Genomic DNA, 27,195 nt, shown 5'->3' with positions numbered 1-27,195 from the left:
AAAAATAATTTCCCCAGGTCCTGAGTCTAACTAGAATGTGTGAATTAATAAATGGAAAAGGCCATGTGGTACCATTTTCTGTAGGTAGTATTTAAGAGGGGCAAAAGGCTGTGTTCCAGAAATATACAAGAAGAAGAACACACAGAGAGTAATGAAATCTTATTCTCCAAAAAGGCAAATGGGTGTTGTTACCAGCATTTAATTCAATATATCCCTTCAAAAAATCTTTTAATCTATAGAAAATACAAATGAAGGCACAGAAAACTGATCTTTTCATTTGCTTTTGTCCTTTCTCTTTCTTTAATTATTTTTATCTCTTCTTTCCTTTATCTCTTATTTATTTACTTTATATTTATTTATTCTCCCCTCCCCCTCTTTTTTCTTTGTTTCTTTCTTCCTTTTTTCCTTCCTTCCTTAAAGGTATAACAAGCAAAACATGGAAACACCATAGGGAAAAAACAACATTTCTTGACACTGGATTTTCAATCTGAATAAAAAAAAAAGTTCAAGGTCTGCTACAAAGGATCAAATACTAGATAACTAAGTAGAAAGAATAAAAATGAGGATTTAGAAGGGTCTGATAGGAACCTGAACTGGAAAGTAAGCTGAAGCCTTCTGCCACTGAAGAGGCTCGGAAAAAAGGATAAAAACATGAAAACTAAAAGCTCTAGTCACAATGAAGAAGAGATAATGCTTATAAAACTTAAGATCATAAAAAAAGAAACTTATTGGCTAATTCACCCTTTTGCCAACCTTCCTTATTCTCAGCCTTACCCCAGCATAAACACTTAAGAGTTTATCTTGGGTAAAGGAATTGAATTCATTTGATTCAGTTAAGTATGAATTTGTGGCATTTATAAGCTATATCAGAGTTTTCCATTTCTCTTTGAGTTGACATTCTAGTATTAAGGTCAGCAGGCTTTATGCAGTCTCTAGCATATTCTGTGGGGCACATAGATCCTAGGAAGCTTTTCAGGGTTTAGTAGCAAGAGTGAAGAGTTGGGAATAGCAGAAACCTTATCCTCTGTGAAGATCTTATTTCTACTATAGGCCAGCTTTTGAAAAAGCTTTATATATGTGCTAATGCAGGGGAGGGGAAAAAAGACTTCTTGTTCAGCACCCTAACTGCAGGGTGCCTAAAATTGTGTCTACCACTCAAAGGAATTGTTGAATTAAATATTTTGACTTGAATTTCATAACTTGTCACAATGATCTGGCAGTATAGTGGTGGGTTGCTAAGAATGGGTTTAATTATCTCTCTGTCTTTTTTTGTGTGTGTATATTTAAATTTCTCTCCCTTTCCTTAGAAAGAGGTGATATGTTCGCTTATAGCTAATATGCCTTTGCAGAGCTCTCCACACCAATTAGAAAGGTCTTTGTTATGACACTCTCTGATAGAGTGTTATGACACTCTCTGATAGAAAGCCATTGTCCCATGTAAGCGGAAACTTCATCAAAATTACTAAGATTCTGGGATGTGCAATATACCCTTATAGGAAGGAAGATGTAAGCTAAAATGTTCCAATGAAAATTAACTTACACACAGTTTTCAGGACTTACCACAGCACTCCATAATTTCCTTATCCTGCTGCCCTCCCTTCTATTAAGTAGGGAAGGGGTACATATTTAATTTGGTGTTTTTAAATTAAATTAGAGCACTCAAGAGTGCTTAACTCTTAAAATTATTGCTTTCTGAAGGGCAAAATTGCACCTGGAGAAACAACCAGGAAGGACTCCTTCCTGAATGCAGTCTATGATTTTTACTGGGAAAAGTTGGCCAGCATGAATATAAATAGTAATATTATTTCCTGAAATTTGAATTTTGAATTTTTTTTACCTTCAACTCCGTTTCAACTTTTGTAAAGTCTTGGAATAGGTTCATATCCTATTTCCTTATTTGGAAAATGGGTAGAAGCTTAAACTTTGGATATTGTAACAACAGTATAGTATTTCTTGGAGGAGAAAACAACTATCAGCCAGAGGATAAACCTTCTGACTTGATTGGCTAGAAGACACAGAGCCAGAGGGAATTGTTTGGACATTGCAAGGTTGAGTGACCTATTCAGCAGTCCTAAAAATTGTTTCACATTTGTTTCAAAATCCTGGTAGAATAGAACTGTAGTTAAGTTACTGCTGCTGCTTCTTATAACTCTTTGTGTTTGGCATTTCTTGGAATAGAAAGATAAGAAATAGCTGCCTCATACTCAATTTACCTTATTCATTGCATGCCTTTCTGTTCTTCCACTTTGGAGAGACCCTAGATGTAACTCAAATACCAAATTTAAGTAATTGTTACCAGAGTTGCAATATAGGGGAATAAAAGGCCAAAGAGTGTGAAAAAAGAATCCTTTAGGATGGAACTCAGCCTGTACATCCTCCTCTATCAAGAGCAGAGGGACCTTTTTAATATAGAGAGTTTATAAAGTTATTCTGAGATGACTTAGAAAATAACTTTTATCATTGTCTTCAAAATCCTCACCGAGCAGAATTTTAACTAGAGATGCTAAACCAAACCAAACCAAACCAAACCAACAAACAAAAAAACGGAACACTTTTAGTTAACTTAGTGTCAAGCTTTAGCTTAGGTTCTCAAGACTCTCATCATCCTTTTTATTCATAGTAATCTCAACTATTATCCCAAAGGTTGTTTCTCAGTCTTTAGTCTATTGATGCCAAACTTTCTAAAAATCTACATCTTGAACTTGATTCCCAGACTCCCTAAAATCTCAGATTCTCTGATGCCTAGATAGCTTACTTTCTTAAGTTCTTAAAATTCACAAGGTCATAAACTAAAGATTAATCTTCTTCTCCTAAAATAAAAGAACAAACAAAAATAAAGGATCAAACCCCATTTTCATGGTGTGCCATATGGCCTCAGAAGAAGATGGCCCAATGGCTTTCCTCTTACAGCATAGTTTCTCACCAGGCACCATCAATGAGAGGATCAAACCAAGAGCAGAGAAACCCTCAAAGAAGCTAGAGATAATGTCCAAGTCTCTGAATGGCTGAGGCCTTTTGAAGGCACTCTCCAGTTCCAGTAACATTCCAATCTGAAAAGGTTAACCATATGTTTATCAGACCAAGAGAAGTTACTGAACATTTATATATGCTCCAAAATCACTCTAAGCCACTTGCATTACATGTTGTCATGACTCTTTGGGAAATAGGCCCCCCAGCCTCTTTCACATGGGGAGTAACATTGTAGTGAGCTGCACAAGTGGCAGGTCCTATTACATATGAAAGAAAAAAATCTATGATCAGGGCAAGACTAGAAGAAGAAGAAGGGTAGTGGAGTGGAAAGAGAGAGCTTCATTTATAGATTATAAGTGTTAGACAAATTCTTTCTCTTTAACAACCATCTTCTTTGTAAAAAAAAAGAGACAGACAAAAGAATAAATACAAAAGAATAAGATATAGTGAAATATATAATTTATAATTATTCATAATTATAACTGTGAATATGAATGATTAAATCATTCATAAAACAGAAGAGGATGGCAGGATGGGTAAGAAAGCAGAATCTAGCGATATATTTTTTTAAATGAGAAACACATTTAAAATATAAAGATTCACATAGTATAAAATGAAGGCTTGGAGCAGAATCTGTTACCCTTCAGGTGAAGTAAAAAAAAAAAGGAGTAGCAATCATGATTTCCAATAAAGCCAAAGGAAAAATAGACATGATAAAAAGATACAAGTAGGGGAACTACATAATGCTTAAAGACACCATAGGTATTGAATCAATACCAATACTTAATATATATGAACTGAATAGCATAGCATCTAAATTCTTAAAAGAGAAATTAAATTGTAGTGAGAAATAGACATTAAAACTATAATAGTATAAGATTTCAACATACCCCTTTTCAAACCTAGACAAATCTAATGAAAACATAAATGAGAAAGAAGCTAATAACCTGAAAAGAAATTTAGAGCAATTAGATATGGTAAATATCTGGTATTTGCTAAATATGAATAGAAAGGAGTTTATTTCTCAGCCAACCATGACACCTATAAAAAATTAACCATATATTGGGGCATAAAGATGTCTCTCATAAACAAATAGATAAGCAAGAATTCTAAATACCTCATTTACTGATCATGATGCGATAAAATTATATTCAATGAAGGCATCCAAAGAATAGCTGAAAATTAATTAGACACTTCCAGGTCAGCAACAACATTCCAGCAATAAGACTAGACATTTTTCTAGTCCCCACAACATCTCAAACCTCTTCAAAATAGAAATTATACACCAAAGATAAAGCAACTTCAGCTATTTCTACCATTTAGAATGCACAGAATCCAAAATAAGGATTTTTCCTCCCCAAAAGCCCCAGAAATTAATTGAAACTTACTGCCCATGAGCTTACTTAGTACACTTCCCCATCCGCATGCTATCAGTAGTAAGGCTACACTAGCAGACTAAAGGACACAACATAGGCTTACAACAAAACTGACTTCCATACCCCGGTTTCCCTCTCCCTCTTTTCAGGGCCATGGAGACCCTGACTCAAGGCTGCAGAATTTTTTCCCTGGCTCAGGTAGACAGCTAGGGGGCCATAGCATCTCAGGAGCAAAAGCCTGCAACAACCCTATAGCACCAGCAGAACCAAAGGTAGGCCAACAACCTCATAATACAAGCAGAGCTGGAGCTGGATCCTATGTGTATATGAGGGATTGTGCAGCACTCTACTTAGCCTGAAAGAAAGAGCACAACATCCAGCTAGCATCAGTTTTGACCACTCAAAAGTCATTTGGGACAGAGATTTAGGGTAGTGAACTGTGAATTGCCCAGTGTGGGAGGAGGCTGAGATGCTTTGAGATCCATCCTCCAAGGAAAACACAATCAGAGGGGTTAGAAAGAGAGTGATAGGACAATAAAGAGGGAAAAAAGATTGAAATTATCAAGGATCTCAGGAAGAAGAAAATTCTAAGATCTTGAACATGAACAGGAAAAAACAGTACAACCAAAGAAAATATGGTCTTCCAGATCTAGCAAAGGAGTTCAGACATATAGAAATAAATATGACAAAGAAATACTACTACAATATGTGATGAGACAGAGGACCCTGTGCATTTTGAGAACATAGAACCACAACATGCTGTCCCTGAATGATTCAAATGAGAAACAAAAATTATGAGAGTAGAAGTTGTGGCCTGCACATCAAAAATAACAGGCAGAATAGAAAAATTGGAATCTACAATGGCAAGCCTTACCATATAAACAAAAGAGAGAACATTGGGAATGCAGATACATAGAAGTAAAAGACAATCTAGAAGAAGAGAAGCAAAAACAATAACTTTAAAAGAAAACATGCTCACTGTGCAAACAAAGCCTACTAGTCTCAAAGACAGGGTGTGTAGCAACAATTTAAGCATCATAAGTGTCAGAGAGGAGCACAATAGGACAAAAAAACCTTAAAGTTGTAATGAAGGGAAAATAGAAGAGAAATAACTAGAACTTCTAGACATAGAAAATGAAATACCAATTGAAAGAATTCACAGGTGACCTCCAGAAAAAATAAACCCAAAGCTACAAACTCCAAAACACATAGTGGTTAAATTCAACAATTCTATTCAGAAACTACAAGTTTTGCAAATTATCAGGAGAAAGACCTTCAAATGCAAATTCAGGGAATTCAAATAATGCAAGACTATTCTGTACTCACCAGGAAACATAAAAAGGAATGGAGTAACATATTCAGAAGAGCAATAGAGCTCAAGATGTAGCCCAGAGTGACCTACACTACAAATCTGAGCTTAACTATACATGAAAAAGATAGCTGTTCAATAATAAAGAGGTATTTGAAACATTTTTAGAAAGAAAACCAGAACTGGAGATTATTACTTCTCCAAAACCCTAAATAACAGAAATACAGAAGTGAATAAAAGCAACAAGCAAAGACAACAGCAACAGAGGGATAATGGAGTTACCAGTAAGAGACTTCTTTCTAAATGTATATGATTAGACAGGGGTGAAGGTGAAAATTGGGTAGAGGTAACAGTGAAGAGGCAGAAAGGCGGCAGACAGGTGACACCCTGCCTACAGGTAAATCAATGAGTTTTTTTTTTTTGTGTGTGTGAAACTACATTACAACATGGGAGGGTACATGAAAGGGGAAGAGAGGAGCAGTGAGATGAAAAATAGTGTCAGGATAAGAAAACAAAACACTACAACCTGTTGTTTACAGGAAACACATTTAAGAAACAAAAACATACATAAAACAAAATTGAGGGAATAAGAAAAAAATTCTATGCTACAAATGAATCCAAAGAAGCAAGAGTTGCAATCACTTTATCTGACAAAGCAAAATCAAATACTCAAACAATAAAAAAATGAAAAAACAAGTAAACTGTACTATGTTGAAAAGAATGATAATCAACAAACTGATATCAGTAATAAACTTATACACTCCAGATTCATAAAGGAAATATCTGAGATACAAGAAGACATAGATAGTAACACCACACTGACAGGAAACTTCAATCAATAACCCTCTGTCTCTCTCTCTCTCTCTCTCTCTCTCTCTCTCTTTCTCTGTTTTGTATAAGCTTAAGAGAAAAAAATTAGAGACTAAATAACTCAATCCTAAAGTGAATCAAAGAACAAATCATAGAAACAATATAAAAATTCTGCAAAGATCTTGACATCAGTCAAGTTCATCATCCAAGCAACCTTTATCTTGTAGGCTGGCTGCCGATGGGGGCCACTGGGCTAAGGAGAACCTTTCCTTCGATTTGTGAGTTTTAGTAACGCTCAAATGGAGATTATTTGCTTCTACAAAACCCTAAATGACAGAAATACAGGAGAAATGAATAAAGTGAACAAAGGCAACAAGCAAGGATGACAGCATCAGAGTGACAGTGGAGAGAACAATAACAGACTTCTTTCTAAATGTATAAAGTAGACAGAAGAAGAGAAATAAAAATTTCCATTTGAGTGTTACTTGTTTTGAAGTAATATTTTTTAGATTTAATGTAAATTACTCGATATAATGATATATAGGATTTATTTCCTTATTGAAATTTTCTCTATCTTTGACTAATCTGAATGTATCCATAATTTTAGAAAGCATATTAGAGGAAAAAAGAATAACATATCAGAACTCTCTAAGCTTACACTCACACTTGCAGGTTGGGTCTTAAGAGGGTAGCAACTTCCTACAGATCTAGATCTAATCTTGTGGGTATTGACTCTTACTATTAGAGTTCACAAGTTTCTAGTAGTGTGCTAATCAACAACTAGGCAGTAGATTCAGTTAATTCTTAGCAAAGGTATTAATAAACTGATATAGTAAAAAAGAGTAGTTTAAAAAATTCACTTATAAAACTGGTGCATACTCTCCTATAAATACAGAAATCATTCCTGACATGAGTGGTACTGGCAATAAGTCACATATATAAGATATACATATGAAAAGAAAAAGATAATTCACAAGTCTTGGTACTGTAGGACTTGGAAGTCTTTTCTCTTTACTGGGTCCTCATTCTTGGTTGCTAACGTCTGCTCCTCTACTTGGCTTGAATTCAGATTGCTAGAGATTGAAGCTGCTTCTTCCCTAAGGTAACTATTTCTCCGTGTCTCTGTCAGTCTGGACTGTGTGTCTATGTTCAACTCAGGATGGAGTGTCTCCTAATGTTCTACTAACTCTGATGATTTTCCCTAATAGGAGGAAGGAGAGGATAGAAATCCCCTGAGGCTCTCTGGCAGAAGTTCAAAGGTGCCTCTTCTTCCACAAACACTCTTTAACTAGAAGTGTTGGAATTTATCAGACTATTTAAACTGAGAGCTAGCTTGTTTGCTCAGCCAATTACACTTTCTTTCTTGACCTAGTCCAGTAGTTTCACATCTAATAAAAGGATGACAGGTGCAGACACATCCTGTTTACACATTAAAACCTCACCACCATTCTATGACTACATCAACTGAATTGAGGGAAAAGTCATATTACTCCCCCTTCATCACAAACCCTCCCCAATTAAACATTTATTGTCTGTAGGAAATTAGAGTGCTTTTGCAAAGTCCATATGGCACAGCTCACTAACAATCCAGAAATTAACATTCTTCCACAAAGATACAGGCCTTTCATGATCTATGGACCCAGGAATTATACTTACTTCCAAATACACAGTGATATGATAAAACACGGAAACACTATTTTACAAATTTAGTTTAGGTTGTTGCCTGTTTTTGTTCTTTCAAAGACATTCATTCAAAATTCTTCTCTTAGAAAGAAAGTCTGATCTGGAATCAAGTAGAGTACTGAGTTCAAAATAACTGTTCTGGTCCAGGGGTTGTTTGGAAGTCATTTACCCTTTACTTCCCCCTCTAATGGTGCCCCCTGCTCTGGACTCACATGTACAGATTGTAGTGGAGGTAGAGTAGAGATTTCTCTAGGTCCTCTTCCTGGGGAAACACAATAAAGAGATATGTATCTATGACACATAAGGTAAACAGAGAAATTCTCATATTTTATAATTTCTTCCTCTGTGAGAGTTGTCAGAAAAGAATGACAGAAACTAATAACAAATTTGCAGACATTAACTATTGGTGCTAAATCATTATAAAGTTCAGTGTATAAGTATATGTATGTATAAAATATCTATGTATATAAATATAAAAGATACATATATAAAGATAAATATTGAACTTCATGATGATCTAATATCAATTGTTAAGCTATATAAAGCTATATAAAGATACATGTGTACATATATCAAGTATTAAATATCATTTACAATTTGTAAACATTTTCTTGAAACTTTTCAGGTGAGATAATATAAGTAAAGTGATTTAAAACCTTAAACCACTACATAATTGATGTGATTAGTTTTTTTTCTTTCCCAAGGAACTGGTAATATAATAATATCAAATGAATTAAAATATATTATACATTAAATTAAAATATATTACATTATTACAAAATAACATAAATAATTAAATAATATAAAATAATATCTTGCTTCTTTGTCTATTTCTCAATATATATCTTATAAGAATAGTGGGAAAAGAAACCTCTCTGAATTCTGTTCTCTACCTTTTTTATTCTGATTGGTTAAATTCAGAATGAATAGAGAAGATTAACAAACTTGAGTTTTAAAACCTAGATATGTGGGAAGTTTAGAAAACTTTCTCTAAAAACAAATCATACTTCATCCTTCTAAAACTGGTGATAGTTAAGTTATTGATATTACAAATGTTATCAAAACAAGTGGGAACAGATAAAAAAATCTTTTTTTTTTATCCAGTTGATCAGGCCAAGATAAAGACTTCTCAGATGAATCTCTTATTCAATTAATCATATAGAAACAGACATAAATAAAATAAAATGCTTTTCCAGCTTCATCCATATTCATGCAGGTATTCAGATATATTTTCTTACTTTCACATATAGATTTAAACTCAAAACAAATCAAATTTTCAACTTTGGCATATTATTATACTTAAATGCACAATAATACCAGATAAATTTCACAAGAATACACAGATACTGAGGTTCTTTTAATGGAAATTACTTAAATAGATCTTTCCCCTTCATAAACACACATGAAAAAGACAATTAGGGACTATTATCTCATGGTCATGGCCACACTACCAGGGGAGTCAAGCCCTATTGCCTATGGGAATGCTCCGCTAAGCTGGGAGTAAAAACAAAAACAAACAAACAAACAAAAAACCCAGAAAGATACAAAAAAGCAACAGACCCAGAGGAAAAAGGGGAATAAACAAACAATAAAGGCATTCTCACTAGAAAGGCTGTAAGAGTTCTCACAACAGAAACACATGCATTCTCTGAAGACAGATAAATACCTGAAGATATTTGTGTTCAGTCATTTCAATCACTTCCTACTTTTCGTGACCCTATTTCAGGTTTTCTTGGCAAAGATACTGGAGTGGTTTGTCATTTCCTTCTCCAGTTCATTTTACAGATAAGGAAATTGGGGCAAACAGGGTTAAATGACTTGACCTGACTCACACAGCTAGTAAATGTCTGTGCCCAGATTTGAACTCAGGAAGATGAGTTTTCTTAACTTTAGGCCCATCACTCCATCTATTGTATCACCTAGCAGACCTACCTTCTCTTAACAGTTAGTGGATATAATAAATTAGATTCTCTCTTGCAGGATCCCAAATTTTTGAAAGCACAAAACAAACAAAACAGAATTTGAGTCAGTGGAACTAAGAAGAGAATGGACTAAAAGAAATAAAAGCCTTTCCTGACCTGAAAAATAGAAAGAAATGGAAAATTCAATCTTCGAAGAAGTCTGGTATTCATGCCTCAAACGAAGATTTTAAAAATTAATTTAAACATTTTTTCATAGAGAAACAGAGAAAACGTGTCTTCTCTTCCTTCTGCCTCCCCCTCAATTGGAAAAATTTAAAAACCTGTAATAAATATGTATAGTCAAGTAAAATAAATTCCCACATTGTTCAAGTCCAAAAAAATATGTCTCATTCTGCTCCCTGAGTCCATCACCTCTCTGCCATGAGGTGGTTAGCTCCATAGTGAGTCCTTTAGAAACACTATTGGCCATTAGGTTGATCAGAGTTCTTAAATCTTTCAAGTTTGTCTTGACAATGCTGTGTTATTGTATAAATTATTGTCCAGATTTTATTCTCTTCATTCTGCTTTAGTTCATACAAATCTCTTCCTAAGTTTCTCTGAAATCATTCCTTTCATCATTTCTTATAGCATAATATTCCATTGCATTCATATAGGATTATTTGTTGATGTTTTCCCTAATTGATAGGCAACCTTTTAATTTCCAGTTCTCTGTTATAACAAAGAGATCTTTTCTAGTTTTGTGCATTTGGACTTGGATCACATTGGATTATAGGCCTAGTAGTGCTTGGATAAAAGTGTATGCACAGTCCAGTAACTTTTGGGACTTAGTTTTAATTGCTTTCCAGAGTAGCTGAACTAATTCACAATTCTATACACTAATGCCTTTCTATTTTCCATATATATATATATATGTATATATATATATATGTATACACACACACACACACACACATATTGTACATATTTTTCCTGCTCTATGGTTTAAATGTTGGTCTAACCCTAGTTTCTGCCACTCATTTCTAGTTTTCTCAGAATTTTTTGAGAATAGAGTCTTTATCCCAGAGTTGCTGTTCAGTTGTTTCAGTAGTGTCTGATTTTTCATGACTTCACTTGGGGTTTTCTTGACAAAGATACTGGAATAGTTTGCCATTTGCTTCTCCAACTCATTTTTACAGAGGAGAAAATTGAGGCAATAGGGTTAAGTAACTTGTCAAGGGTCATACAGTAGTTATCTGAGGCCAGATTTGAACTCAGGAAGGGTTGTCTTCCTGATTCCAGGCCTGATGCTCTAACCACTGTACCACCTAATCCCCTCAGCTAGAGTAATTGAGCTTATCAAACACTAGGCTATTCTGTTTGTCTGTGTCTGTATGGTAGTACACTTAATCTGTGTTCCATTGATTGATCTTCTATTTGTTAACCAGTAGCAAAATATTTGGATGGTAACTTTTTTGGTATAGTTGGAAATTTGTTGCTGCTAACACATTTCTTCCCCTTTTTTATTATTTCATTTGACAATCTTGACTATTTTTCCCTCCAGATAAATTTTGTTATTATTTTTCTAAACTTATAAAGTAATCCTTTGGTCGTTTGATTGGTATGACCCTTAATAAGTAAATTAATTTAAGAGTATTGTTATTTTTCTTATATTGGCTTAGCCTACCCATGAGCAATTAATATTTCTCCAATTATCAAGATGTCATTATTTCTATAAAAATGTTTTATAGTTGTATTCATATAGTTTCTGTATGGCTTAGCAGATATACCCTAAAATGTTTAATAAAATCTATAGTTACTTTAAATGGAATATATATTTTCCTGCTGTGATATTGATTTATGTGAATTAATTTTATATCCTGCAGCTTTGTTAATGTTCTTGTTTCAATGAATGTTTAGCTACCACTCTAGGTTTCTCTAAGTAAATCATTATATCATCTGTAAGAACAATACTCTTGCATATATAATATATATATATACTTACTTAATAATATATACTTACACTATGCTTGTAATATATAATTAAATATAACAAATAATATATAATTACATATAACATATGTTCCATATAATATTAATATTATAAAAATATATTATATATACACGATACATACTGTAATATATACTAAATAATATATACTTACAATACTCACATGTATAATACTTTATATATTACATATGCAATACAATACAAATAAGCCTATACTTATTTTCTTAATTTCTTTTTTTTGGTGAAAATTTTTATAATTTTTTTTTCAATTACATGTAAAAACAAATTTTAATGTTCATTTAAAAAAAATTTGAGTTCCAAGTTCTTTTTCCCTCCCGCCCCTCTCCACTCCTTGAGAAGGCTATTTAAACTGTTTAGTTTAGTATAGACTATACATATGCAGCCATGCAAAACATATTCCCATATTGTTGTTTGTCCTTTGTACTTGAAGAGGACCAAAATGACAACATGATGTTGAGGTCAACGTACAATGTGTCTGGCTGTGGCTGATCATACCAGCATGAACTCAGAAGTCTCTACACAGGTTGAGTAGAGACATTGGCTTGCAGATGTCTCTAAATTTGTGCATATCATGTTTCTTTTGAGCTAATGGAATTCTACTTTGCTCATGGAGCACAGCACCTTCTTAAATTGGTCAAGCCATTCTGAACAGCCCTGTGCCAGTGCCTCCCATGTCTCACAATCGATATCATAGTTCTTCAGACAGACCTTGAGAGTTCCCTTGTACTGCTTCTTCTGACCATCATGTGAGTGCCTGCCTTGTGTGAGTTCTCCATCAAATAGTCTTTTAGGCAAAGGTGTGTTTGTTATTCAAACAACGGGCAGCCCATTGGAATTGCATTCTCTGCAGTAGAGTTTGAATGCTTGACAGTTCAACTTGAGAACAGACCTTAGTGTCCAGTACCTTATCCTGCCAGGTGATCTTCAGAATCTTTCTAAAACAATTTAAATGCAAGTGGTTCAATTTCCTGGCATGGCTCTGGTAGACTGTCCAGGTTTCATAGGCACACAATGAGATCAGCACAATGACGCTGTAGACCTTCAGTTTGATAGGCAGCCTAACCTTTCTCTTCCACATATTCTTTCCAAGCCTCCCAAATGCTGAGCTAATTCTGGCAATGTGTGCATCAATCTCATCATCTATGTGGACATGTCTAGAAAGTATACTCCTGGTGCGGGCCGGAGGGGCCCAGGCGCAGGGCGGGCCGGCCAGATGCCTCGGATTCAAGAAGTGGTAGCAACAGCAGCGGATGTGGCAGGAGAACTCGAGGAATGTTTTCTCTGGCAGTGTCCGTGAGGGACAAGGATTTGCATTTCAGAGGAAACAAAAGATTCAGCAAGAGTACAAGAAATTGCTAAGGAAAGCAAAAAAGGAACAAATTTCACAAGAGTCTCAGTTTACAGAAAGATATCCAGAGCATTTAAAACATCTGTATTTAGCTGAAGAAGAAATGCTCAGTAGACAACATAAAAAAGAAAAACAACCTTTGCCAGAAGAAGAATGTAGCACAACAGTGAACCCTATTATCACTCCAAAAAGAAATAAGAAAAAAAAACATTAAACCAAAAGGCAAAAGAAGAGTATGAATGGGTACAAGCTAAGCGTGCTGCTAAGAAGCAGGAGTCTGAGAGGAGAAAACAAGAAAGAGAAGCAGCACAGCAGTGCTACAAAAAAGAAGAAAATGGAAGCATATAAAGTACTGAGCAAAAGGACTAAAAAAGGCCAACCAAATCTGAACTTACAAATGGAGTATCTTCTAAAGAAAATACAGGAGAAAACATACAATATATTCTGTCCTTTGATGCATATTAAAATATATTTTATATTGTCTGTGGATTCTTTTGAATCAGTTAATATACTTCTTTGTTATTTGCAATTTTGTGCTCTTTGTATAACAACAGACCAATTCAAGCACATTGGAAATGTTTTTATTTTTGCAGAGAACATTTTAAAAATGCTATAATTTTTTTTATTGCTTGATGGTTACTTTTTAAAGAAGATTGATCTACTGAATTAAAACATTCTGTTGAAAAAAAAAGAAAGTATACTCTCAAGGTAAACAAACTTACCCACATCATTGAAAATTTCTTCATTTGCTATAACTTGTTGCTTTGACATACGGATGGTGAGGTGCTAGCTGGTGGAGAATCTCTGTTTTCTTGGTGTTAATTATTTGGCCAAAGTTAGCACAAGTGGCAGAGAATTGATCTATACTTTGTTGCGTCTCAGCTGCAGAGGCTGCATTAAGTGCACAATCATCTGCCAACAAAAAGTTGTGTGCCAATTCTTTATCCACTTTGGTTTTCGCATATAACCATTTCAAGTTAAATTATTTGCTGTCAATGCAGTTAATAGACCTTGATGCCATTTTCATCCTTGTTGAAGGTATTTGACAGCATCACTGAAAACATCATGCTAAAAAGCACAGGAGCAAACACACAGCTCTTCTTCACTCTGGTGGGGATTGAAAAAGCACGAGAGCACCATCCACTATCCAGAACCTGTGTAAGCATGTTGTGATGAAATGGACATACAATACTGAGGAACTTCCCTGAGTAACTAAATTTTGACATAGTTTCTACAAGCCCTCACAGCTCATATATCAAAGGCCTTGGTCAGATTGATGAATGTTGTGTATAAACCTTTGTTTTGTTCCTGGCATTTCTTTTCTTTTTTTAAATAATATAATGTGCTTCCCTTTGATGCATTTTTTATTTCTTAATAGTATTTTATTTTTTACTGATTACATGTAAAGATGGTTTTCAACATTCATATTTATAAGATTTTGAGTTCCAAATTTTTCTCCCTCCTTCCCTTCCCTTCCCCCTTTCCAAGATAGCAAGCAATTATACATGTACAGCCATGTTAAACATTTTTCTACATTAGTCATATTGTGAAAGAAGAATAAGAACAAAAAGGAAAAACCACAAGAAAGAAAAAAAAACAAAAAAGTGAAAATAGTATGCTTCAATCTGTATTCAGACTCCATAGTTCTTTCTTTGGATGTGGTCAGCATCTTCTATCATGAGTCTTTTGGAATTGTCTTGAATCATCATATTGCTGAGAAGAGATCAGTCTATCAAAGTTGATCATTGTGCAATGTTGCCGTTACAATGTTCTTCTGGTTCTACTCACTACACTTAGCATCAGTTCATGTACGGCTTTCCAGATTTTTCTGAAATCCACCTGCTCATCATTTCTTATAGAACAATAGTATTCCATTACATTCATATACCACAGCTTGTACAGCCTCTCACCAACTGATGGGCATCCTCTCAATTTCTAATTCTTGGCCACCACAAAAAGAGCTGCTATAAATATTTTTGTACATGTGGGTACTTTATCCGTTTTTATCTTTTTGGGATACAGACCTAGAAGTGGTATTGTTGGGTCAAAGGGTATGCACAAGTTTATAGCCCTTCGGGCTTAGTTTCAAATTGCTTTCCATAATGGTTGGATCAATTCACAACTCCACCAACAATGCATTAGTGTTCCAATTTTCCCACATCTTCGCCAACATTTATCATTTTCCTGTTTTCTCATGTTAGTCAATTTGATAGGTGTGATGTGGTACCTCAGAGGCATTTTGATTTGCCTTTCTCTAATCAATAGTGATTTAGAACATTTTTTCATATGACTATAGATAGCTTTGATTTCTTCCTCTGAAAACTGCCTGTTCATATCCTTTGACCATTTATCAATTAGGGAATGACTTGTATTCTTATAAATTTCACTCAGTTCTTTGTATATTTTAGAAATGAGGCCTTTATCAGAGACACTGGTTGTAAAAATTCTTACCCAGTTTTCTGCTTCCCTCTTAATCTTGGATGCATTGGATTTGTTTGTGCAAAAACTTCTTAATTTAATGTAATCAAAATCATCCATTTTGCATGTCATAATGTTCTCTGTCCCTTGTTTGGTCATAAATTCTTCCCTTCTCCATAGATCTGAAAGGTAAACTATTCTTTGCTCTCTTAGTTTGCTTATAGTCTCAGTCTTTATATCTAAATTCTATACCCATTTTGACTTTATCTTGGTATAGGGTGTAAGATATTGGTCTGTGTCCAGTTTCTGCCATACTATTTTCCAGTTTTCCCAGCAGTTTTTGTCAATTAGTGAGTTCTTTCCCAGAAGCTGGAATCTTTGAGTTTATCAAATAGTAGATAACTATAGTAATTTACCACTGTGTCTTGTGTATCTAATCTGATCCACTGATCTACCACTCTAATACTTAGCCAGTACCAAATAGTTTTGATGATTGCTGCTTTATTACATAATTTTAGATCTCATACAGCTGGGTCACCTTCCTTTGCACTTTTTTCATTAATTCCTTTGATGTTTTTGACCTTTTGTTCTTCCAGATGAATTTTGTCATTATTTTTTCTAGCCCTACAAAATAATTTTTGGTAGTTTGATTGGTATGGCACTAAATAAGTAAATTAATTTAGGTAGAATTGTCATTTTTATTATATTAGCTTGGCCTACCTACGAGCAACTGATATTTTTCCATTTGTTTAGATCTGACTTTATTTGTGTGAAAAGTGTTTTGTAATTGTGTTCATATAGTTCTTGGGTTTGTCTTGGCAGGTAGACTCCCAAGTATTTTATGGTGTCTTCCATTATTTTAAATGGAATTTCTCTTTCTATCTCTTGCTGCTGGGCTTTGTTGGTAATGTATAGAAATGCTAATAATTTATGTGGGTTTATTTTATATCCTGCAACTTTGCTAAAGTTGTTAATTATTTCAAGCAGTTTTTTAGTTGATCCTCTGGGATGCAAAGTGTGATAGTTTTGTTTCCTCATTTCCTATTCTAATTCCTTAAGTTTCTTTTTCTTCTCTTATTGCTAAAGCTAGCATTTCTATTACAATATTGAATAATAGTGGTGATAATGGGCATCCTTCTTTCACCCCTGATCTTATTGAGAAGGCTTCTAGCTCATATAATGCTTGCTGATTGTTTTAGATAGATACTGCTTATCATTTTTAAACAAAATTCCATTTACTCCTATGCTTTCTAGCGTTTTTTTAAAAATAAGAATTGGGTGTTGAATTTTGTCAAAAGCTTTTTCTCTATCTATTGACATAATCATATAATTTCTGTTAGTTTTGTTACAGATATGGTCAATTATGCTGATAATTTTCCTAATATTGAACCAGACCTGCCTTCCTTGTATAAATTGCACCTTGTCATAGTATATTATCCTCATGATAAAATGCTGTAATCTCTTTGTTAATATTGTTCCTGGCATTTCTTCTGGAGTTGCGGGACAACAAACACAATATTGACCATTCCTCGGTCTTTTCTGAAGCCACACCCTGGCTCTCAGATAGATGAGCATATTATAGGTGAAGGATCAGCCTATTAAGAGGAACTCTAGCAAGAATCTTGCTGGCAGAGAGGTGGTCACAGGACAACCCATTTCCTTTTCCTTTATATAGCTGATAGAGGCATCCTTGAGTGATAGCCTCCTCTTGTTATGTAACCTGGAATGTTTTAGTCAGTTTTTGTATAAGCAGTGGGTCCCCTGCCTTGTAAATTTCTGCTGGAATGGAATCAGCACAAGGTGTTTTGCCATATAAGAGGAACCTAATGACATTTAAAACCTCTTCTTCAGTTGTAAGTTTGGGTAGAAAGGGATTGACTTCAACCTGAGGTCAATGCCTTCAGCATTGGTTGTCCTTTTCCCTCATCAGTGTGGCTCCATCAGTAGTTGAGTTGTCTTTGGAACATAAATTGCTTTCAAGGCATCATGAGAATACTTTGGATCTCTCTGGAAAGGAAAAAAGAAAGAATTTTTTAAAAGCGAACAAACAGGACTAGTTGAAGAGGAGAAGGGAGAATTACTTGACTAATTGAGAGTATTGAGATTGGGCCTATAAGTGGTTGCTGCAATTAAGATGGAAAAATAGAAAGATGTCGGTTTGGGAAGGGCTTTAAAAGCCAAATTGAGAATTTTATATTTTATTCTAGAGGTAATAGGGTCACATTGGGGTTACATTGACTCAGATCTACATTTCAGGAAGATCACTTTGGCTGCTGGGTAGAGAATGGCCTAGAATAGGGAGAATATTGGGTTAGGGTGCCCAACCAGAAAGCTATTGCAATAACAATATTGAGGTAATAACCTGTACCAGGGTGATAGCAGTGTTAGAGAAGAAAAAGGGGCAGACAAAAGATGTTGTGAAGGTTGCATTGACAGAACTAGGCAACAGATTGTATGCGTGGGGTGAGTGTGAGTGAGGAGTTGAAGATGACATCTAGATTGTGAGCCTATGTGACCGGGAGAATTATAAATTTGAGCGGGAGGAGAGTTTGAGGTAGAAAATAAGGAATTCTGTTTTGAACAAATTGAGTTTAAAGCATCTATGGGACATCCAATTTGACATGTCCAAGAGGGAGCTGGTGAAGTGAGATGGAAAGTCAGGAAAGACGTTAGGGTTTGATAGATAGTTGATCTGAGAATCATCTAGATAGAGTTGATAATTCAATTCAATCCATGGGAGACGATGACATTACCAAGTTAGATAATACAGCATATCTGAAGATGATCCTGGAATCTCAATGCTTGTCCGAGTAGTGCAGACTTTGGCAAATTCTACTTTGTTGAAAAGGTTTGAGTATAGCTTCAGGAATGGACTGTGTTGGAGAAATTTATCACAAGTAAGCTGGCTACCTAGAAATGAAATTGTTTGTCCATGGCAACCTATGAAACTAAGAAAACTTTAAAATGTTTCTCTATCCTGAATGGCTCTCTTATGCTTCTGTAGTGATAGTAGCAGGGTGGCAAGAATATATGCAGAAGGTGCTAAAAATCACAGTTTTTAGACAACAGCTTTAATATGATTGTTGATGCTCTAAATGTGAGATCATAGCCAATGACCAATGACTGGACATATTGTTGGGGGAACACAATCACATTAATCTTGACATTCTTAATACAAATACATCCAGAAGAAAGAAGGAAATTGTAGCTAAATGGAAGGATGGATCATAGATTTTACTTAGAGAACCAATGAAAGGGGATAGTGGAACAAGTTTTATCATTTGCCCTGTAGCTAAAAGAAATGTTATTTTCATGGATATTTGGTCATCATGTATTTTAGTACTAATGATAAGTATTTGTGAAAGAGTGCTATGATAATAATTTCACTGCCAATGCAACCAAGATTAGGAGGGAAGTAGAAAACTGGGAAAGAATTTTTACAACCACTGTCTCTGATAAGAGCCTCATTTCTAAAATATATAGAGAATTAAGTCAAATTTATAAGAATACAAGTCACTCCCCAATTGATAAATGGTGAAAGGAGATGAACAGACAGTTCTCACATGAAGAAATTAAAGCCATCTATAGTCACACACACACAAAAAAATGCTCTAAATCACTATTGATTAGAGAAATGCAAATCAAAGCCACTCTGAGGGATCACATCACACCTATCAGATTGGCTGACATGACAAAACAGGAAAATAATAAATGTTGGAGAAGATGTGGGAAAATTGGAACACCAGTGCATTGTTGGTGGAACTGTGAAATGATCCAACCACTTTGGAGAGCAATTTGAAACTATGCCCAAAAGGCTATAAACTTGTGCATACCCTTTGACCCAGAAATACCACTTCTAGGGCTGTATTCCAGTGAGATCATACAAATGGGAAAAGGACCCTCATGTACAAAAATATTTATAGCAGCTCTTTTTGTGGAAGTTGAAGGGATGCCCACCATTTGGGGAGTGACTGAACAAGTCGTGGTATATGAATGTAATGGAATACTATTGTGCTATAAGAAATGATGAGCGGGCAGACTTCAGAAAAACCAGAAAAGGCTTGTATGGACTGATACTGAGTGAAGTGAGCAGAACCAGGAGAATGTTGTACATAGTAACAGCCACATTGTGCTATGTTTAATGTTGATAGACTTAGCTCTTCTCAGTAATGCAAAGATCTAAGACATCTCCAAAGGCCTCATAATAAAGAATGCTATCCACATTCAAAGAAAGAACTATGAAGTTTGAATGCAGATTGAAGCATATTATTTGCTAATTTTTTTCTTTTGTTTTGTTTTATTTCCTCTTTCTGGTGGATTTTCCTATTGGCTCTAATTCTTCCTTATAACATCACTAATGTGAAAATATGTTTAATAGGAATATAACATCCAATTTTTCCAGACTGCTCTTCACTTTTCCCAATTTTTTTTTTTACCAAATAGTGGATTCTTATCCCAAAAGCTTAAATCTTTACTTTGGTCAAACACAAGGTTATTATAATAATTTACTACTGTGTATTGTATTTCTACTCTGTTCCACTCTTTCATCTTTTTATTTCTTAGCCAGTACCAGATAGTATTGATAATTACTACCTTATAATGCAGTTTAAGATCTGGTATTGCTACCCCTCCTTCCTTTACATTTTTTCATTCATTCCTTTAAAGTTCTTGACCTTTTGTTCTTCTAAATGAATTTTGTTATTATTTTTTTCTAGCTCAATAAAATAATTATTTTTCATAATTTAATTGGGATGGCATTGAATAAGTAGATTAGTTTAGGTAGAATTTTCATTTTTATTATATTGGTTCTGCCCATCCATGAACAATTCGTATTTCAATTATTTAAATCTGACTTTAAGTGTTTTATAATTATGGTCATATAGTTTCTGAGTTTGTCTTGGCAGGTATATTCTCAGGGGTTTTTTATTGTCTGTAATTATTTTAAGCGAGGTTGCTCTTATTTTCTCTTTGACTGGATTGTATTGATGATAAATGGAAATGCTAATGATTGATGTGGGTTTATTTTATATCCTACTACTTTGCTTTGTTTAGTTTCAGCTAGCTTTTTAGTTGAATCTCTAGAATTTTTCAAGTATATCATCATATCATCTGCAAAAAGAGATTGTTTTATTACCTTGTTCCCCATTCTGATTCCTTCAATTTCTTTTTCTTCTCTTTTTACCATTGCTAGCATTTCTCATACAATATTAAATAATTTTGGTGATAATGGGCATAATTGTTTTACTCCTGATCTTATTGAGAAAGCTATTACCCCTGTTACATATAATGCTTTCTGATAATTTTACATAGATGTTTCTTATCATTTTAAGGAAAAATCCATCAATACCTATGCTTTTAAGTGATTTTTAAAAAATAAGAATGTGTTATATTTTGTCAAAAGCTTTTTTCTGCATCTATTTATATAATCATATAATTTTTGTCACTATTGTTATTGATATAATCTATTCCTGGTATAAATCCCACTTGGTCAAAATGTATACTCTTTGTGATATATTGTTGTAGTCATCTAGCTAGTATTTTATTTAGAATTTTTGAATCCATATTCATTAGTGAAATTGTTCTATAATTTTCTCTGTTTTCACTCTTTGTGGTTTAGGTATCAGTACTACATTTGTTTCATAAAAGGAGTTTGGTAGGAATCTTTCTTTGCCTATTATTCCATATAATTTATTTAATATTGGAATTGGTTGATTTTTAAATATTTGGTAGATTTCCTCTGGTCTTGATACTTTTTTTCTTAGGAAGTTCATTTACGGCCTGTTCAATTTCTTTATAAAAAAATTGCTTTATTTAGAGAGCCTATTTGCTCTTCTGTTAATGTAGGTAGTTTATTTTTTAAAAAATATTCTTCCACTTTATTTATATTGTTAAATTTATTAGCATGCAATTGGGCAAAATAACTCCTAATAATTGCTTTGATTTCATCTTCATTATTAGTGTATTCACCCTTTTCATTTTTGATATGAGTGATTTGGTTTTTTCTCCCCTTTAAAAACTCATATTAACCAATGGTTTGTCTATTTTATTGTTTTTCCCCCGTAAAACCAACTCCTAGTTTTATTTACTAATTCGTTGGTTTTCTTAAATTTAATTTTATTAATTTCACCTTTAATTTTTAAGATTTCTAATTTGGTGTTTAATTGGGGATTTGTAATCAATTCTTTCTTTGCATACTCAATTCATTAGTTTGCTCTTTTTCTTTTTTATTGATGTTTAGAGATATAAATTTTCCTCTGATTACCAGTTTTTCTGCATCCCAAATGTTGTCTCATTATTATTGTTGTCTTTAGTAAAGTTATTTATTGTTTTATGACTTTTTTTTAATCCATTCATTATTTAATATTAGGTTATTTAGTCTCCAATTAATTTTTAATCTCTTTCCATGGTGTCTCATTGAATATAATTTTATTGCACTATGATTTATAAAAGATGCATTTAATATTTTTGCTTTTCTGCATTTAACTATAACACATTTATGCCCTAACATCTGGTCAATTTTTGTAAAGGTGCCATGAATCACTGAGAAAAGGGTATATTCCTTTCTATTCTTATTCATTTCTCTCCAGACACCTATCATATCTCACCCATATAAGATTCTATTAATCTCTTTGACTTCTTTCTTATTTATTTTTTGGTTAGATTTACCTAGTTCTGAGAGGAGAAGGTTGAAACCCCCCCCACTATTATAGTTTTGCTATATATTTTCACCTGCAATTCATTTAGCTTTTCCTTTAAAAACTTGTATGCTATAGCATTTGATAATATAGGTTTAGTAATGACATTGCTTCATTTTCTATGATACTTTTTATCATAATGTAATTCCTCTGTTTATCTCTTTTAAATAAATCTGTTTTAAAAGCTTTCACTTTGTTTGAGATCATGATTGCTACCCCTACTTTTTTTGTTTTTACTTCAACTGAATCATAGTAAATTCTACTCAAGCCCATTTTTTTTTTCACTCCATGTGTATCTCTCATTTTTAAGTGTGTTTCTTGTAAACAACAGGATTCTGATTTTTAATCCATTTTGCTGTTTTCATTGTATGGGTGAGTTCATTCTATTCACATTCAAAGTTATAATTACTAGTTGTGTATTTTTCTCCTTTCTATTTTCCCTCACAGTTTATCCTTCTCTTCCACTCTTTTTACCCTATCCCTCCTCAGGTGTCTAATTTACTTATGATGAAGGCCTCCTTAATTCACACCCCTTCTAAAAATCTCTCCTTTATCCTCTCCTCCTGCCCTCCTATTGCTTGATCTGCACACCTTTTTGAGTCCCTCCCTTATCCTATCCCCTTGTCATTCTATTTCTCTGTAAATTAAGAGGACTTTTATACCCTTCTAGATGTATATGTTATTCTCTCTTTAACTCAGTTCTTATGAGAATAAGTTCCTAGCACTACCAGCACTCTACCCCTTGCTGCCCTTTACTGTAACAGTTCTACCATTCACACTTCATTTGTATGAGATAGTTGCTCCATTGTACCTCTTCCTACCCACTTTTATTTTTTTATGATCATCTCATCATATTCAACTCAACCCCAAGTTTATGTATGCACTTTCAAACTATTCCAGTAATGATAACATTCTTAAGACTTACAGATAACATTTTCCCATATAAGAAGTAAAGTTTGACCTTATTAAATCCCTTGTAATTGGTCTTTAATATGTACCTTCTTATGTTTCTTCTGAATCTTGTATGCCAAATTGTCTATTCAGTTCTGGTTTTTTCCTCATGAATATCTGAAAGTCCTTTAATTCATTAAGTATCAATTTTTTCCATGCAGGATTATACTCAGCTTTATTGGGTAAGTTATTCTGGGTTGCAAGCCCAGTTCCTTTGCTCTTCAGGATATCATATTCTATGCCTTTCAATCTTCTAATGTAGAAACTGTGTTATCTTGACTGTAGCTCCACAGTATTTAAATTATTTCTTTCTAGATGCTTGTAGTAATTTTTCCTTAGCTTGGGAGCTTCAAAACTAATATTTCTGTGAGTTTTCATCTTGGGATCCCTTTTAGGTGGTAATTGGTGGATTTTTTTTTTCAATTTCTATTTTACCCTCTAGTTCTAAAACTTCAGGGCAATTTTCCTCAATAATTTCTTGAAGTATTGTGTCTAGATTATTATTATTTTTTGTATCATAACTTTCAGGTAGTCCAACAATTCTTATATTGTCTCTCCTTGATCTGTTTTCCAGGTAGCTGCTTTTCTAAAAGAAGTTTCACATTACTTTCTATTTTTTCACTCTTTTGATTTTATTTTACTGTTTGTTAGTGTCTTATGGAGTTATTAGCTTCTTTTTCACCCAATTCTAATTTTTAAGGAGTTATTTTTTTCCATAAGTTTTTGGACTTCTTTTTTCCCCAGTTAACTTTCTTTTCATAATTTTTTTGATTTTCTTTCATTACTCTTATTTTTTCTTAATTTTCCTCAACTTCTCTTATTTTATTTTTAAGGTCCCTTTTAAGCTTTCCAAGGACTGTTTTTGGGATTGTGACCATTTCACATTTTTCTTTGTAATGGAGGTAGCTATTTTGACTTCACTGTCTTCTGAGTTTGAATCCAGAATGTCTCTATTACGGTAGCTATCTATGGTTGAATTCTTTCTCCTTTGCCTACTCATTATTTTTTTAAAAGTGGCTTATGTTTTGACTGTTAACTTTGTGTTAGAATATAGTCCTGAGGTGTGGAGGATAATGTCTCAAGCTTCAGGTTTTTCATGCTATTTTTTTCGCAGATCTAATTTGGGGCCTGACCTTAGGTACTCCTTTCTGCTCCTGAGCTGTGACCAGAGCCCCCAGGAATACTGTCACTGCAAATGCTTTTATTTCCTGTAGTTCTTCTGGTGGCTGCAAGCCTGGAACCAAAACCAGAGACTCTTTTCTCCTGTAAGTGAACACATCCAGCAGGGTCCTACCCCTCTGCTACTACACTCATTGGCATGTGTTCACTTCTCTCTTACAGCCACATCTTGGGATTGCATCTGGTCATCACACCTGGGCCCTGTTGGGAGGGCCCTAAAATCTTTCCCTGATGAGCTGGCCAGCTCCCACACTGTCTGTGGGGCAAAAGTTCCTGAAACTCAGGTTGCCATCCGTGCCTGCTTTTTTGTATTTGCACTTCAGTCAGGCTAGACCACCACCCCAGGAGGTCAGGTATTTCCTAATGTCCTGTCAAGTTATCTTAGTCTTGATGGCTGCTTTATCCTCACTTTTCATTATTTCTGTCACTCTAAAGTTCACTTTGAGTCATTATTTTAAATTATTTGTAGGGGAATTTGGGAGAGCCAGGTAATTTCTTGCCTTATTCCACCATCTTATCCACAGATAATTAGATATTAATTGTTTGTGGTTAGGACCTAATAATATTGCCTAAATAAATTTAAATATTCATCACATACCAATCAAACTTTTATAGAGCTAGAATTTTAAAAAAATCATCTTGAGAAACAAAATATGAATCTCAAGAGAAATAATGAAAATAAATGAGAAAGAATTGGGGTTAACAGTATCAGATCTTAAATTATACTATAGAGCAGTGTTGCTCAAAACCACTTGGTTTAAAAATTGGCCAATTGATCAGTGGAACAATTTAGGAACCAAAGCTTCAAAAGCAAATAGCAGAATAGTGTTTGATAGTGGCTCCATGCGAGTTCTCATATATACTGGGAGTGCTCTCTCAAAGTATAATAGTACAGAGTCCATCATTTTTTCCAGTGTAATCTCAACTGTGTAAGGAATTAAGAACAACTCAAATTCATTTTCAAGTCTGACTCTCTCCGACACAAACACACACACACACACACACACACACACACACACAAGAAATGCAAATTAAATCTATGATGTCTCTGACAATAAAGTAGCTCTGATACTTAACAAGACCAATCATGCTACTACATGAATGAATGAATGAACAAATAATCATTTATTAAATTTATGTATTAGACTCTATACACAAAGAGAAGAGTAAGTAAAGAGAATAAACCTACTATGTATCCGGCACTATGCTAAGCCCTGGGAACAGAAAGACAAAAGGAAGAAAGTTCTGCTCTCAAGAAACTTTCTATGATAGGATGAGAATATACCTAATATAGCTTTTCTGACTTCCTTGACATGTCTGATTCAGCTTCTTGCCCCCACCATTCAATCTGATTGATCCTGGCTTCCCCAATGTAGTTTCTTGGTCTGGGGGTATTGAAAGTCCCAGCCTAGTGTAGTTAGGGCCTCTTAGACTTTTGGGGTGCTTGAGAACATGCAAGTCACCATACCCAATGACTTACTGAGTCAAAAGATACCTTTCCAGTTGGAGATGATAGATGACACATCCAGAAAAGCCAGTGCCACTATATGTTTGCTCTGTACTTTTGTTGTGTAAGGTCAAAGTAAACCATCTCCTTTGTTAAAGTTCAGTGACTTTCAGTCACTTATTTCATCCCAACATCAAAATCTGAGTTAAAACACTTTTCATACAAATATAGATCTAAACAAATGGGGAAGTTAATTGCTCATGGGGAGACTGAGTCAATATAATGAAAGTCTCAGAGGACTCTATATAAGTTACTGAGAGATGTGGGTAATTTCACTATTGTTTTTAGCTAGAATATTGCTACTATTTGCCCTTTAAAAGTGGTGGGAAATAGTTTCAAATTGTAACCAGAGAGGACAGAGACCTTGGAGATGTGGACAGGAGTAACCAATAACCCAAGAATGAATATAGTTGTACTTACAAAGCCTTCCGGTATGAAAATGAGAGCAGCTAAGGAACCCATGCTTTTCCTGGATCGTTGCTTTGCCATGGTGGAGGAGCTTGCTTAGCACAATGACACTAGGTTACCCAGGATGAACAAGTTATAGTGCAGAGTTCGGACAAAAGATGATTCTCTGAAGAAGGAAACCACAAACCACTCCAGTATCTTCGCCAAGAAAACCCCACGGACAGTATTACGATGATAAAAGATATGACACCAGAAAATAAGCTTCTTAGGTCAGAAAGTATCCAACGTATTTACTGGGGAAGAGCAGAAGACAACTACAAGCAGCTCCAGAAAGAATGAAGTGGCTGAGCCAAAGCTAAAAGGAAGCTCAGTTGCACATATGTCTGGTGATGAAGAAAAGTCTGATGCTGTAAAGATCAATACCATATAGGAACATAGAATATAAGATCTATGAATCAAGGTAAGCTGGATGTGGTCAAGCAGGAGATGGAAAGACATCCTGGGTGTCAGTAATAGGTGTGGGTGAATTTAATTCGGGTGATATTCATATATGCTACTGTGGACAAGAATCCCTTAGAAGAAATGGAATAGTCTTCATAGTCAATAAAAGG

General features: G+C 34.4%; 1 pseudogene; it reads left to right on the top strand.

Annotated features, from left to right (window-relative positions):
- Positions 1 to 13,220: 13,220 nt before the first annotated feature.
- LOC114032199 lies at positions 13,221 to 25,001 on the top strand (annotated as a pseudogene).
- The last annotated feature ends 2,194 nt before the right edge of the window (positions 25,002 to 27,195 follow it).

The sequence above is a fragment of the Vombatus ursinus genome, unplaced genomic scaffold (genome assembly GCF_900497805.2).
Source record: "Vombatus ursinus unplaced genomic scaffold, bare-nosed wombat genome assembly UNPS02015406.1, whole genome shotgun sequence".
Lineage (NCBI taxonomy): Eukaryota > Metazoa > Chordata > Mammalia > Diprotodontia > Vombatidae > Vombatus > Vombatus ursinus.
The sequence above is the reverse complement of the archived record's forward strand: the minus strand, read 5'-3'. Positions and strand labels throughout refer to the sequence as shown.